This window comes from Pezoporus occidentalis, unplaced genomic scaffold, assembly GCF_034315485.1.
Source record: "Pezoporus occidentalis ecotype Australia unplaced genomic scaffold, CSIRO_AGI_Poc_V1 ctg58, whole genome shotgun sequence".
Lineage (NCBI taxonomy): Eukaryota > Metazoa > Chordata > Aves > Psittaciformes > Psittacidae > Pezoporus > Pezoporus occidentalis.
This window is the reverse complement of record NW_026915921.1, coordinates 2,303,637-2,318,903: the sequence shown is the minus strand read 5'-3', so window position 1 is coordinate 2,318,903 and position 15,267 is coordinate 2,303,637. Positions and strand designations below refer to the sequence as shown.

Here is a 15,267-nt window from a genome sequence, read left to right as displayed (position 1 = left end):
AACAGAAAATTTAGAATTAAAAATCTTCTCAAGAAATGGAAAAAAACTTCAAGAAATATAGGAAGAATGACAGAGAAATCACTTCACCAGCACAAAAGCTTAACAAGTTGGTTTAAAATCCAGAGCAGACAAAAAGCTGCTCAGACCTGAAGGTATTCAAAACATGGACAAGTTACCAAACCTTCATGTACCTTAGCAAAGGCTAACTAACTTGGCTTTGGAGGCATTGCAAACACTGTAGCAGGCATGATGAAGGTTAGCATTATTAAATCAGTTCTGAATTAAACAGGAAAAAGTAAGAAAATTCGATATTCAGAGGGATTTGATATCAAGTTGGAGTAACAGCATTAACAGATGTCTATTAAGGCCATGTCTATATTTGCCTAAAATGGTAGGTGCTGTAGGCAGACTGAGTCCTGGGGTACTTCAGACTCGGCTCCAACCAGCATTAAGGTTAAATTGACTTCATGCTGCCTACAGATCCCACCTGTGACATGAGAGTCTTTTTCTAGAAAAGCTTTTTGCTATCTCAGATGTTTCACATTGTTTGTACCATGGTTATACAACAGCAGCTGCGGTACATCAAAGCGGTCATGCACAGAGTACCAGCGTCCATTCATACTTAAGAGTAAGTTCCAAAATGTTCTTGCAGGCCAGGACTCTCCCCAGCTATACTATCTATGTCATTCAAAGCTGATCTGGAGGATACTCTGGCACTTCCATCTCCAGACGGTATCAAGGCTGCTCTTGGACTGCAACATTAAGGTGGGCCGTGAGGTCAGTCTGGTCTGTCAAAGGTATCTACCACTCTGCCAAAGAAATCTCTTTTATTTCTTCAATCTGGGTGAGAAGAGTTTGTCATCATGATTCACCCTCTGACAAATAAATGTGTCTTTTGGGCTTTGAAGTGGAAAACATTATATACCCGTTGGAGCTGAGCAATAACATTGCTCAATTCCAGAGCAACCAAAGTACATTTCCTACTGACACCAGACAGTAACTTTCTTCTAAACTCTCTTCTAAACGCACAGACTTGTGACCTGTGATAACTCTCAGTTTCCTTTGCTTTCTTACAAGGTGGTGGCTTTTCAGATACACATAAAATTTTACATATGCATTACATATGTCTTCCCCCTATACAGACACTGCATGACTTCCCAAAATTTCTCAATAGCAAACAAAATAGATCACTTATTTATTATGCATGCAGAATTTCGAGCTATACTAATTCCTGCACATTTTCTTAAGATGAGTGTTTTAAGACATAAAGCTCCTTATATGGGACCATCACAAAAACCTGTCAGTTAGCAACTAGGTTCCACTTCAGGTAAAGTGGTAACGCTTTCTTTGGTTTTGATGCGCCTTGCAATATACCAGAAAAAAATATTAGAAAAGATTAGACTGCTTCTGTTTCAGCCAATAGAATATTCATTGAAAGAGCTTACTCGGATCAGCTGGGGAGAGGTAAGGTTGTTTCTTTTTGTAAATACAGTTTTGAAACCCACAATACAGAACATCTGTCAGCAATGGAATAACACACAATAGACAAGAGGTTTCCGCCTGATCCCATTGTAAACATGGAACCTATAATTTCAGTATTTACTTGAGCTTTTATGTTAGCTGCATATTTTAATAGGAGACATTGAATTCAAGCAACTGTTTAAAGTCAAAGTTAAGAGAGGGGAAGGAAATCAGAATCAGGGCAAAAATTACATTTCTGAAAGAGAAAAAACATCACACAGCATTTCAAGAAAAAGAGCATTTTATTAGTTTAACCATAGTGGATGGTATGGTATTTGTTTCTCTAGTTACTGTGTGCCACCACAGAAGTCACTGCTTTTACTGAAGAATATGCAGAAGTATCTGCACAGGCAGAGGACTTTAGAGTCCACTACAAGCACAATTCTGTATATTTAGCTAAAAATATTTTTCCCTTACAATAGAATTATGATACTTTTTTTTTTTTGTTATTTATAATAGACTTGAAAAATGGTGTGTTGTTTTTTTTTTCCCTGTCACCAGTAACATATCAGAGGTTTACTAATACAGCATACTTAAACATAACTTCCCTGACTTTGGTTATGTCTGTGGATGTAAAGCAGATTGTGAAGGTGAGAGCTGCTAGCTTACTTAATGGAGTAGGAAGGGGCAGACTGCAGCGTTGAAATACATGAAGATCAAATCTTGCTAACAAGAAAGGATCTTAAAACTTTCTGGCATTTTTTTATTTTGCCTTTATATACAAATCATTTCTCTGAGGGAGTAACTCATGGAGTTTGGGGGGAACTGTTTCTTAATTAGTTGAGGAAGTCAATCAAAAATTGTTCTGCAAAGGGAAAATACTATCTTTATCTTCCTCGCCTTTGCCTCTAGATTCATTAGTCTGCACAGCCCTGCTGTCATTCAGTGCATGGGCCTGATGCATGAAACTAGATAGCAAGCTGGAAAAATATTTTTAACTTTCTTTCCTGAAATGCATTAACACATCAGAATATCCCAAATTATGGCAAAGACTTGGATAGAAATAAAGGATAGAAAGCTGAAAACCTGAAAGGAGATTGAAAGTTTTCTGAAGAAAGAATAGCATTTTGGTTCTTTATTTATACATCATCTGCCAAAGACAAGTCCTTTTTCATCATCACAGATGTTATGAGCAACAATAGCACAAAGAAACAAAGAAGAAACTGAATGTTTTTATGATTAGTGTTCTTCGCACCATATAGCAAAGTTGCTATTTGCAAAATAGTTCCTACTTGCTAAACAGCTCAGCTCCCTCTCTAAATTCAAGTTAACTATTCGATTTACTTGCAAATTGAGTTTTGCTGGTTTGCCCTTCCCTCAGTGTTGCACAAGTACAGCAGTTCTGCAAGAATGAGGATTAAACAGTCAGCAATGCCAAAGTGCTAGAAACATTTCAGTTGCAGAGATATTTTTTTAGTGATGTGCTACTTAATGCAAGTTAAAATGAATCAGTGGGACATTCTGTCCTGTGCACAAGAATTCAAGCCATCACTTGTCTTTTTTTCTGCGCACACTATATGACATGGAAATAACTGGAAATTAAAGAGTGATGATTTTGTTAACGTAGGTACAGTTTGTTCAAAAATGGAGTCTTATTTTGTGCCTGGAGCACGTCACTCCTACAAAATAAATTCTAACAAGTTTTTCATAAAAATGTGCAAAATAGATAAGATGAGAAAATTTATAAAGGCTGGATATAACATCAAATAAATATACTTTAAAAATTATTATTGGAATATTAGATTATACTTGAAAGAGATGCAAGAAGGCAAACAAGCTAGATATGTGAAATTACATCAGATGTGGGACTGATAAAATATCATTGAAATTATGGGGAATGGGGAAAGAAAGCACGTAACGAAAGAATCAGATGTGATTAAAAACCTGAGTCTCAGATAATAACAAAAATAAACCCATATATAAGGTGGCTTTTCCAGGCTACAAGATTGTTGTCTTCATTCCCATTCCAATAAACCATATTCCTTTATTTCTGCAGGCCTCCTGCTGCAGTCCTCTAAGGCAGAGACTTCACCAACTTACAGTAGCTACCACTAAGGCAACTCAGTAGAGAGAAAGGTATCTCTTTTAATTCTACAAAATTCAGACAAAACATGCTTTTATCTATAGCAGAAACTTTTAAAATTATTATGGCATCATGTACAAATGCAAATGCATGGTTTTCAAATTCTAAATATAACACATATGTCAACCTATTGTACGATTACACCAAAGAAGAAAAGGGGTAAGTGACCTCACTCAAATAGTACTCTTTTATTATGCCTGCTGTGATATTCTGACAATAGCTAACAAAAAGAGTATCTAAATCCTGCATATCTCATAATATTACTGTTGTTAATATCTATTAAGTTAAGTATCTTTTAATGTAGATTCTTTTATCTGTGATGCAAGAGCCGAGTGCTGAAGTATGTGATGCAAGGCTGTTAGTTCAAACAACCTCATCACTACAACACCCACAGTAAATGGATACGTACCTCTTGTGTATCACACATCATGAACTACATGTCCAGGGCTATTTTAACTCTGGTAATGATCAGGCTGCTGCCAGATGACATTCATTATGTTCTGCTTCCAAATATCTTAGGTATGGTCCAATGATAGATGTTAGGAGAACCCACTAGTTCGATATGCTGGATGATTATTCATAGTTTAGTTCTGTTGCCCTAAACAGCTAAACAGAACCTAAGCCTTGGCATTTATTTCTGTGTGTGCAAATAACCATCATAATACATAATCATTTTCACAATCAAAGTGGGATTTTCTATTTCTCTGTGTATATTTAGTATATCTTTTTCTTTCTGTATATTTTTTCTTTTAAAGTTTCATTTTATTTCAAAGTTACATTCATGTTATATTTCATGAAATATAGGATTTACCAGATCAGTTCTCTTTTTAGAACGTTACCAGACACAAATGCTGTCCCATATAAAGAGATATTAAAAGCAGTATGCCTACCTTTCTCTATATACTCAAACCACTTGCAAGGACTGCAAACCCAATTCTGTTCCACAGCTGCTAACAGGAGTTTAAGGCTTTGGACACAAGATTAGTCCCAAAGTCCCAGTATAAACTCCACAGCAAGGATCAAAGATACTGTACAGTGCAATTTCCTATTTTTCTCAGATTCCTAGTGGGAAGAGGACTTACAAACTGCTTTGTAAAACTACTTCCACGGAGTAAGAAGGAGCCAGGAGCTTGTGAGTCAGATGGAAGAAAAGAAAGAAAATATTAAGTCTAATCCCTCCCATTATTGGCTCTAAGGGTATGAACTGATAGATAATCGTTCCAGGTAAAGCATGTATTTTCAAAGAACAAAACCACTTTTGTTTCATAGTTTTCCTCCTAAAAAGGAGGAAACCACACTTCCAAGAAAAGTAGATCAGTTCCTGTAGATTGTAAACGCTGAGCTGGGCTCCACCACCACCGGCAAGAGGAATGAGATGCCATTTGCCTGATAACTGTCAACATTTCAGACACACCTCATCAGTCACAGCTGATGCAATTCTCTTTGTGTATCTTTAGAAATAAATCTTTTCTTTCAGCTCATCTAAGTTTGGTAGCTTTTTATAGCTCCATTTTTCTGAACCAGTAAGAACTGGAGTTCTCACTACAGGAAAGACATGGACCTGCTGGAACAGGACCAGAGAAGGACCACAAGAACAATCAGAGGGACGCAACACCTCTGAGCACAGGCTAAGAGAGCTGGGCTTGTTCAGCCTGGAGAAGAATCCAGGGAGATCTTATTGCAGCCTTTCAGCACTTGAAAGGGGCGTATGAGAAAGATGGAGACAGACTTTTTTAGCAGGGCTTGTAGCAATAGTACAAGGGGTAATGATTTAAACAAAAGAGAGGAGATTCAGACTCAATATAAGAAATTTACGTTTTTTAACAATGAGGGTGGTAAGGCACTGGCACAGGTTGCCCAAAGAGGTGGTAGATGTCCCATCCCTGGCAGTGCTCAAGGCTATGTTGGACAGAGCCTTGAGCAATCTGATCTAGTTGAAGATATCCTTGCTCATGGCAGAAGGGTTGGGCTAGATGACATTTAAAAGTCCCTTTCAACCCAAACATTTCTATCATTCTATGATTTTCAGATGTCATTTGCTTTAGTCTGAGCTCTCGTATAAAATTTTGCCCCAGTCTGCGTCCTCAGATTGGAACAAGAGAGGCCAATCATAAATAAGCGGCTCTTCTTGTTATGAAAGAGGAATTTATACTCAAAAATAGAAGCAACTATTTGCACGATGGGATTTTTATTCAGCACGTGTAAAAATAAGCTCATAAACATAGAGGATAGATTGCAACAATGGTCAACTGCTTAATTTGCATAGAGAATATGATCTAGATTTTTGCACTCTCCTCCTTTATTTTAAAGCTATTGTTCAGTATCAGGGCCATGCAAAACATCCAGTTTTCCAAGAGAAAACCATTGAAATTATGACTCAAAATCCAGAGGATAGTGCCTGAAAAGCAGAAACTGTGAAGCAGACTTCAAAAACGAGCAAACACTCCCATGCCTGCCGCATATTGGTGGTGGCCCTTCCTGACAATCCCTCAGAATGCTTTGTGCAATTTGTGCGCACAGGGAGGCAGCAGATTACGGTTACATCGTGTGGTTTATGAAAATAGTGCCTTGAACTGCCAGCAGCTTCACAAAGGAGCAAAGAACTCAGTGAGAAATCCTGACTGAAGATTTTGAACTCAGCATCACAAAAACTGAAGCATCAGCTGCTTTTAGAAAATGGAGAAACCTTGACCATGTCTGAAGTTCTGCAAAGCTCAGGTATCTCAGCAAAAAGAAACCAGTCCCTAATGAAACTGATAGGTAAGGTACTTTCCTCGCGAGGATTAAAGATTATGAGTTATTCTTGGAGCAAATCATCAGAAAAGTTTAAAGCTGGAATTCTCCAGCTGCCACAGGGAGTTCCCAGGAAAGACTGACAAATACAGGCACGCAGAGCAACCTTTAGAGGTTATCTGCTTTGACAGGCTGCTTCACAACACTTAGCAGTTGATCAGGTTCTGAACAAAAGATATGAAATTATTAAACTCCACAACCTTTCATAACAGCCCCTGTCCGTGGCATGCTTGAGGTGCAGGGCTCCAGTTTCAGCCACAAACTTCTGATTACTCAGCTTCATGTGTCGCAAGCCAACTGTCGGCTTACAGAAAGATTGCTGAAGTCAGTTCAGAAACATCTCGGTTTGCTCAGCCAAGCCCCAACATCAGCTATTTTGTGAAGCATGAAGCTGGTGATTTCAGTGGCACTGGCAAGCCATGCTCAGTGTCACATTAAAATGCACCTTCTAAAACCTGTGGGGTAATCACAACCCATCTACAAGTTACAGGCGTTGTTTAACAACAAGAGATGGGAAAGAACCAAAGAATTTCTTAGTTCTAGATTTGTGTACCCATCTTGTCTCTCTCCTGCTTGGACAGACAGACTCTTCAGTTGTGATTCTGATATGCATCTTTTGAGAGGAACCTTCTGCTCCTTGCTGTGGGCTTCCCAGTTGCCCACAGTCAGGAGCCATCTGGCACCCACTCCAAAGCATGACCATTAGCTCAAAAATGACATGCCTTGCCTTCAGCATACTCTGAAACTGTCTGCTCAAGGGACAGAAAGAAAAGCTGGGCTGAATCCTCTGTCACAGGCAGCACAACAGCCAGTACCTGGGCCCAGCTGCCCCGCCTCCAGCCTGAGATAAAAGCCATCTCCAGCTGCCAGCCCTGAAATTCAGATGGTAGAAGCCTTGGTTGCAATGCTATAGGCTCAGATTTCAAGCTCTGCTACTGATAATATATGGGCATGGGGAAGCTGACACAGCAACAGGGCACATGATTTGCTTTTTCGCTTTTCAAAACCAGACGTAGAATTACTGCATACCAGAGTCACACTAGGATTATGCTGAACAACTGGGCTGTAATGCAATTACATGGTCACATATCACTTTTTTCCACAGGACATCTGCCTCATTCACTGCGCGAGAGGGACACACATGCGTGGGTAAAATCAAGATGGGACGAGCAACTGTAAATCTGTCAATTCCTTAACAGCAAGGGGCTTAACTTTTCAACCTAAATAACATCCTTTTAACACCACATACATATCTCCTATGGACAAAAGTATTTAGATAGAATTCTAGAGGAAGCAGCTATGCAATACCCCCCAGTGCATCATAAAATACCTGGTGTAAACACACCAGTGATGTTTGTGTCTGTTTCCAGGCACTACTACAAGTCAAGCTTGCATACTTGTTAGACAAAAAACAAAGTCACAGACATGTCCAGCTGGCCCAGAGCAATAACACTCACTGCAAGCTGATAGCAAAATCTGAAGGCACACGACACCAAACCACCAAAAACTGTCCTAACACCAGTATCAGCCAGACAGATTGTGGTTACAAGGAAATGCAGCAAACCACAACAACTTCAGCGTAAATACAATACAGAGACACTGTCACCTCCATCAAACACAGATTTGGGGGTTGTCTTACATTTTTTTGGTGAATTTAATGAATTTCACACTGTGTTTCTCATGATTCTTCAAAAAAACTGGTCTGATGGTTTCAGGTCACGCAAAATTACTGAATGCTCCTGTGAATTTGAGTCTGTCCTACTTAACCACAGGTGAAAATCAGAGCTCTGGTTTCTATACAGGTGGCACTTCATCATTTCAAGAAGTTTTTGTAAGGACAGATGCAGTGACAAGCTGCAGAGAGAGATAATGCAGTAGCAAACCCTCTAAGTAGATCTGTATAAGCAACTCAAATGAAAAGGGGGACACTAATGATAATATCATCTAAGCTTCCTGACAGACCTCACAGCACAAAGACACTGGAACATGATCAGAACACATTTCACTCCCAGTTCATAATACAGGAGGGCTTTTATAGCAGCAGCCAGGACTAGGCTGAGGAATTCAGCCAGCCAGAAGAAATGGCTATGCCAGACATAGCAAATTGCCTCCGAGACCAATTTTAATTCAATTTATTAGATAAACATGGACAGAATCATGCAAGAGTTAGCAGGCAGGAACTAAAAACAATTCTTCACGGAAAATAAAAACACCATATGCAAATGTCATAGGGTATATTCATCAAACTTGACAATTGGGGCACAGCATCTCCTGGTTTCAGAACACAGAATGCTGAACAAATACAACTATGAATTGATGCTAGATATATAATAAAATGCATCAAGATCAGCCTCTGCTGTTTCATCTTTCACCAGATCACAATCCAGTCATCTCATAACAATCATTCTGCCATTCAGGACATGAAAGACTCTTTATACAATTGCCATTAAACTAAACCATCAAAAACACTCAGCTCAGAAATGATAACTTCTTTTTCTCCATTGTGACACCTGAGATGCAAGGCAGATAACCCTGCTATAATCTAAAGTTCAGCATATCATATATTCTTAGGGCCAAAATAAAGATGGCTAATTCTTCCAGGTATTAAGAATCAGGTACATTGTTCCCTCTTACTCCTCAGCTGAGCTGTCATAATTTACAGTAGTGGAAGATATATTCTGAAATTTTATTAAAAGGAACAATTTTTAATTTAAGCATGACACCCATCAAATTTTCTGATTTAAGATTTTGTTGTCAACTTTTTAGAGATGTTTTCATAGCAACATTACATTCCCTGTCCTTTTAGTTAAACCCCTTCTCCTAAGGTATATATAGAAACTCCTGCTGTAAGGCTTAAGCAAAAGAGTTCAAACACACATTTGTCCTGACTGTTGAAGGTTCAACAGTGCGCCCACAGCATTGTTTAACCATCCTAGGATTCTGTGATTCACGTTTTCACAGGTGCACACGAGAGCTGCTTTTCAGAATGCAGCTGACTAATAGTATGTACAGTAGCTTTAGCCATGCAAAAAGATGGATGTGTTTCTTTTTACCAGATAGAGATGCTTATGAACAGTAAAAATCAACATTAACTATAATAGGTTATATATTTGTATTCTTACAGAAAGATAATAAAGCTGCAGGCATCTATGGCAACAGCTGTATTTTAACATGAAGACTATTTTTAACTGAATTCAGTTCTGATAATTGGAACAAAAACATCTTTCCAATTTACTCCAAAAAATCTTTTCCTTTCTTTCTTCCTTTTTTAATAGAGACTGGCACTTCTAACTTCCTACTGAGCGATGGAAAAAAGCGCAATGTACACAAAGTCAAAGAGGCTTCAATTCCATGTATTCTGGCTTATATTTCATATATTCCAGTTTCCAACAGGGGGTAGCATTACACTTCTACAAGAACATTTGATATTTAAAATACACTCAGTTTCCCCACATTTGCCAGTCTGAGCTTCTTTGTACAACAGATCTGCTAATTTCCACTCATTCTGCACCAAGAAAAAACCACTGAAGGAAGAAACTCCAGCAAAACTACCATACTATTGGAAATAAGGCTCAGAAGGGGTCCAAACAGGTATGAGCATCCCAGACTTGATTCTACCATAGGGATAACAAGCACTGTGGTGTTTTCATCTCATTCTTCTTGCTCAGTATATAGAGGAAACAGCATGTAGACTGAATGCAACACCTCACATGATCCATTTCTATTTTAAAGTTCACAAGACTAACTGTGCCACCACGGAGCATCTCAGTACTGCAGAAATACCTGTGAAATTAGGAGGGCTTTACACATGGGAAGTGTTTTTCTACATTCTCTTAGAACCGTGCATCCCAGTAGAAACAGGAGTTCTGCTGCAGCAGGAGTCCTGTTTAGCATGAAGCTTGGAGAGACTAAATATAAATGAAAAGGACAATCATTAACAGAGACACGTACATACACATGTTCTCAAAGATATTAGGATAGCCTTCCTCTCCTGATTAGCAAAGGAGCTATTTATGGCAAATTTATACCAGAAGAGATGTGTAAGACGAAAAGCCCAATAAACTTTTCATTTCTTGACGCTGAGACATCCCTTCTCTGATGAGGAAAGGGGATGAGCTTTGATCAACGTGCATAAAAGATATTTTACAACTTTTCTATGAAAAATAGTTCTTATGCCACTGTACTGACAAGTACAAACATCCCAGCTGTTCTTGTCAAAAAGCTTCTGATTAACAGAAAATTAATTACACCAATTATACAAAAGTGCATAAGGTATCCCTTTTACTCAAGTTTTCTGCCTGCAACAGGATTTAAAGTCTGAGCCATCTATTCAGGAAGAGAAGGGATTCTTTTCTTCAAATAGCTTAACTACAGGTACAGTGACAAGCAGTAAATGGAGAATGGCTCAATTGTGAAAATATTTCAGAAGCTGGTAAAGTGAAATCTCAGCTGTTAGAGACAAATTAAACCTACCTCTACAGGTTCTTACAGATGGAGAAAGTTTATGCTAAGCCATTTTGAAACACTCACTTAGGGACTGCCCTCAGAAAAGTCTTTCCCTTCTTCTACTTCCCCCAAGGAACATTGTTCCACAGTGTGAGCTGAACTTCTGCTTGCACTAAAAATACACTTGGGCCTGTTTTTAGCCAATGGAACTATGCCAATTTACATTAGACTAGTTATTTGATTCCTTCCTTCCAGCCCATTCCACATAAAGACATGAAGAAAAGGATCCTTGTTATAACCTGTGCATCCTGCTCCACACAGAGAGAACTAGAGTGGACTAAATTATGAGCCTATGATGAATAAAAATCAAAGCCTTGCGATATGATCTTCTCACTCACTTTCCTTCTTTTTCAACTTCACATTTACGGCTAAGGCTAGTCAACTTTTCCCAGAAAAAAATTATTAGCAAGATAATCAATGAGCATAAGTAGAAAGAAATGGGTGGAGTGAGAAGGACAAATAAGGGAGAGAAAGCTCAAAATAGTAAAATTAAGACAAGTGTTTTCCTTTATCCCCAGCCCATCACCAAAATTATGGTTTGTCAAAGGTAATGAAACTATAATTAAACTGCACATCTTAAAGGATACGATACTTAAGTATGCATGGGGGCTGCTCACAGGCTTCTCCTGTATCAGAGAGCACTGCTATATGTTATTAGGTATAATTATTTCTGTAGTTTTCCAAAGCTTTCTATAGTCGTTATCTCCATAGCACATGTGTTCTGTTTGACTTTATGTCTTAAGGAATGAGATGAATTGGCAAAGTTCAACTGGAAACATCTTCCTCGTGCTACAGAGGATGCAAGTATACAGTTGCTAGCCTCGATATAGCCCACTTAGCACTTCTCTGTCCTTGTAGTAAACCCGAGCTGGAAAAGGTTTATATTTCCTTAATATTTTCCAGGCTCAGATTTCTTGTACATTCAAAATTGCTTCCAATCAGCATTGAATTAGCAGAGGATTCCACAGAATCCAGACTACTGCAGAGGATGTGGTTAGGGGAGAGGGAACACAGCCAGAGTTCATGCCCCACTGATTCCCAGCTGTTGAAGCAGTCATTTCAGTTGATTGGCAGCTGGCTGCTGCAGTTTATATTGCGAATAGCCCGATATCCTCATGTGACAAGACTCAGGAGCACAAAGTCAATTTTAAAGCCCCTTTTCCATCTACCCTTTGGACCTGTGTGGGATTGAGCTGCCCCAGAGAAAGTCTTGAGGACTTCTTTCTTTCATCTACGCTTTAGGAAAGGGAACATGGAAATATAGAAAAGATAACACCAAGGAAGAAAATATAAGCAGAGCTTGTATGCGGTAAAGGTGCTTTACTGCAGCCTAGAATCTGTATGTAAGACTCTGGTATTCACTTGCTCCATCCTGGCTGTCATTTATCACATGGATCATGTTAACAGTTGCTTGTTTTAATCTTAACATTCCCATTCCACCCAAGGAAGCTGTCTTTTACAGAATACACAATACAGAATACAATATACAGAAATTGTGAGTTGTTACAGATACACTGATGCATCAAACTTCATCAAAACCAGCTTTTGACCTACAAAAGAAAATTAAAAATTATTGCATCAAAATAATTTGCAAAACTGGATTTGATGCAGCGTACCTATTCATAAGGATTCAAGAAAAGAATACACGAAGAAAAAGTAATACAATTATGCTTTTCATTCTTCCTCTGCTGTTGTTACAACTTGGCTTGAATTTCAGTCATATCCTCAAGCATGTTCTTGAAATCTTGCTCCTTTCTAAAAGCTGAAGAATTGCTTAACCCTAAGGCTAATCCCCATGCTTAGAAAGAACAGATTTTCAACTGCCATGTCGTCAGTTGTAGACTTTCTGAATCCACTGAGTGCACAGGTTTTTGCATTAACAGCTTCTTTCCAGTAACTGCAGTTCTTGAAAGACACCATTCTTTGAGTTCAGCTTCATGCAAAAGAATTCTGTTGAAAGAACGTATTTGGTGCCATTGCTCTGTGATCTTTCATTAAATGGAAAATGGCTTTGAACTGATTGTTAGGTTATAAAAATTAGTGATAAAATTCCAAGCATTCAAGAAAAAAAAGAAATAGTAAAGCAGCTGCTCCATTCTGGCAGGTTGATTTTCTTCCTTAGTTCTCTTACTAATGTGTTCTTTTTCTGTCCACAGTTCACGCAAAAGCCAAACAACATATTGTCTCTTACTGCAGTTTGGAAAACATCATGTTACTATAATCTTCAGCACTTGGATAGAATTGTCCACACCCAAAGTACTGCAGAAACACCATCCCATCCATCCTGACAACAGCCTTAGGAAGTAAGCATTATAAAGACAGACATTATAAAACTGCGTAGACTGAGGTAAGCTGATCAGAGCCACAATAATCAAGCCATAACTCAAAATCCCTAGATCAGTCCAAATTTCAAGCTTCTTGCCTCTCTTTCACACCCTGGGATTCCCCCCCTATTTGAAGTGAGACAGTGGCCAAACACCATCATCAGCACTTTGCAGATTCCCACCAGAAGTGAACAACTAGTTTTATAACACAGCACACAGGTTTGTAAAATGCATCCAGGCAGGGAAAGAACAGCAAATTTTAGTACAGATTCTTTCTCTATTTCCTGAGGTCCAGAGCAATCAACCCCACTCTGGGACAGGGATCGAAATCTGTCTCTCAGATGTCAGAGATTCATCTTATTTCTTTTAACACACATGCAGCCCAATTCTCTTATGAATCAAACATTTTAATTATGCTGATTTCAGTGGCTTTTAAGGGTGCCAGAGGAAAGCCTACTAAGTCTGCAACAAGGCTTTTGCTGATCTCAGTCAGGCATTTTGGTGAGGACTGCACAACTGCATGAGAGGTAAATTTGGTGGTCCTGTCTATTACGTGGACTTTTAAAGAATTCCCTTTCTTCTATTTCTAGACAAGTCCCTAGCATTTCAGCAGAAGCTTCATAACTGTGCATAGTAGAGCTATACATAAAATCGCACGGCAACTTTAAAGCAGTTCATCCTGAAAACTGGCAGGCAGTTCTATACCAGAGCAGAAATTCCACATTTTCTAAGTCTACAGCCCATGGGAAGTATTCATTCTGTTCTGAGCATTTAGATATTTTTAAGTGATTCAGTCCTCAAAATGGTTTCAATGTATTTTTTTTGCTATACAGTGGATTTGTTGCCACACTTGCAGTTTTCTCGCTAGCAAATGCCAAAACCGCATTACCCACATGGTGATGTTGTTGTCATATTATTAAACTTCACTAAGCCAATATTTGGAAAAACTAGTTGCTGTTTATGAACGAAGTAATACAACCTGGTATAGGGTTGCACAGTTATATTAGAAACAGTAAGAATTTGCCTACATCACAACCTCTACACAATCAATACCTTAAGGATCTAATCTTAGTACAAGTCCATGTGGGATATTATCAGCCAGACAGTAAGTATTTCCATAGATATCTTGAAGCAACAAATATATTGGGCATCTTGAATTGCCAAAAGTAATTCCACTCGCATGTCTTACCATAGGTTGTGGACAAGTTTAAGCATTGTTTGTGTGATTGTGTTGGAACACATTTCATCCTTCTAATTTGCATTTTTCCAGTTTTAAGCGGCTCTGTCAAAAAGAGCTAGTGGGAAAGGCTGCATTCCTGCTGTGCACCCATTTTCAATCCTCTCATCTACTCACAGTGAGCTGCTGTCAACCCTCCAGACATCCCATCCGCATGATTGCTATCCTACTGACACTCGCCAATTCCTTCCGAGCCGCGCAATTACTCTGATATCAGTGACTGTTAATCAAAACAGAATATTTTCCGCATAGCCTTTAGTCCATCATAAAACTATAATGTTGGTAGACATGACAAACATTTTGCAGAAATGCAAGTCAAGGAACTGAGGATTTTTAAAATAGCTTTGTTCATGGTCTTGCGGAAGGAGATGGACCACAGGGGAATCAAACCTAGGAATTTTAATCCAGGGCTGGTGTTGGAATTATTTACTTCCTACTGAGTACTGCTCAATGTAATTTGTGCTTTCCTAATGTCTTTCTGGGGTTTCTTTTTCTCCAGGTGAATTTTACTTTCTCCCTTCTAGAAAATGAAGGTAGAAAGTGTCTGATAACACTTTACAGGATTTTGTAGAATTTTTCCAGAAGGACGTGGATTTTTATATAGAAAAAGAAGACAAAGGCAGAAAAAAACCAACAAACCCTTCCATTTTTCTATCTTGGCCATGTTTCAAGCAATCTGATGAGTCTCTTTACAACGGGATCAAAAATAAAAGCTTCACAAACCCTTCATTCCAAAAGGAGTAATTTTTTCCAGCTTTTATTGTCAGATTCCTCTTTCTTCAAAACATTTCTTTATCTCTCTT

General features: G+C 38.6%; 1 protein-coding gene across 2 annotated transcripts in view; it reads right to left on the bottom strand.

The window, feature by feature from the left end:
* The window catches only part of DOK7 (docking protein 7), a 64,766-nt gene that overhangs the window by 18,038 nt on the left and 31,461 nt on the right, over positions 1-15,267 (bottom strand). The window lies entirely within an intron of this gene.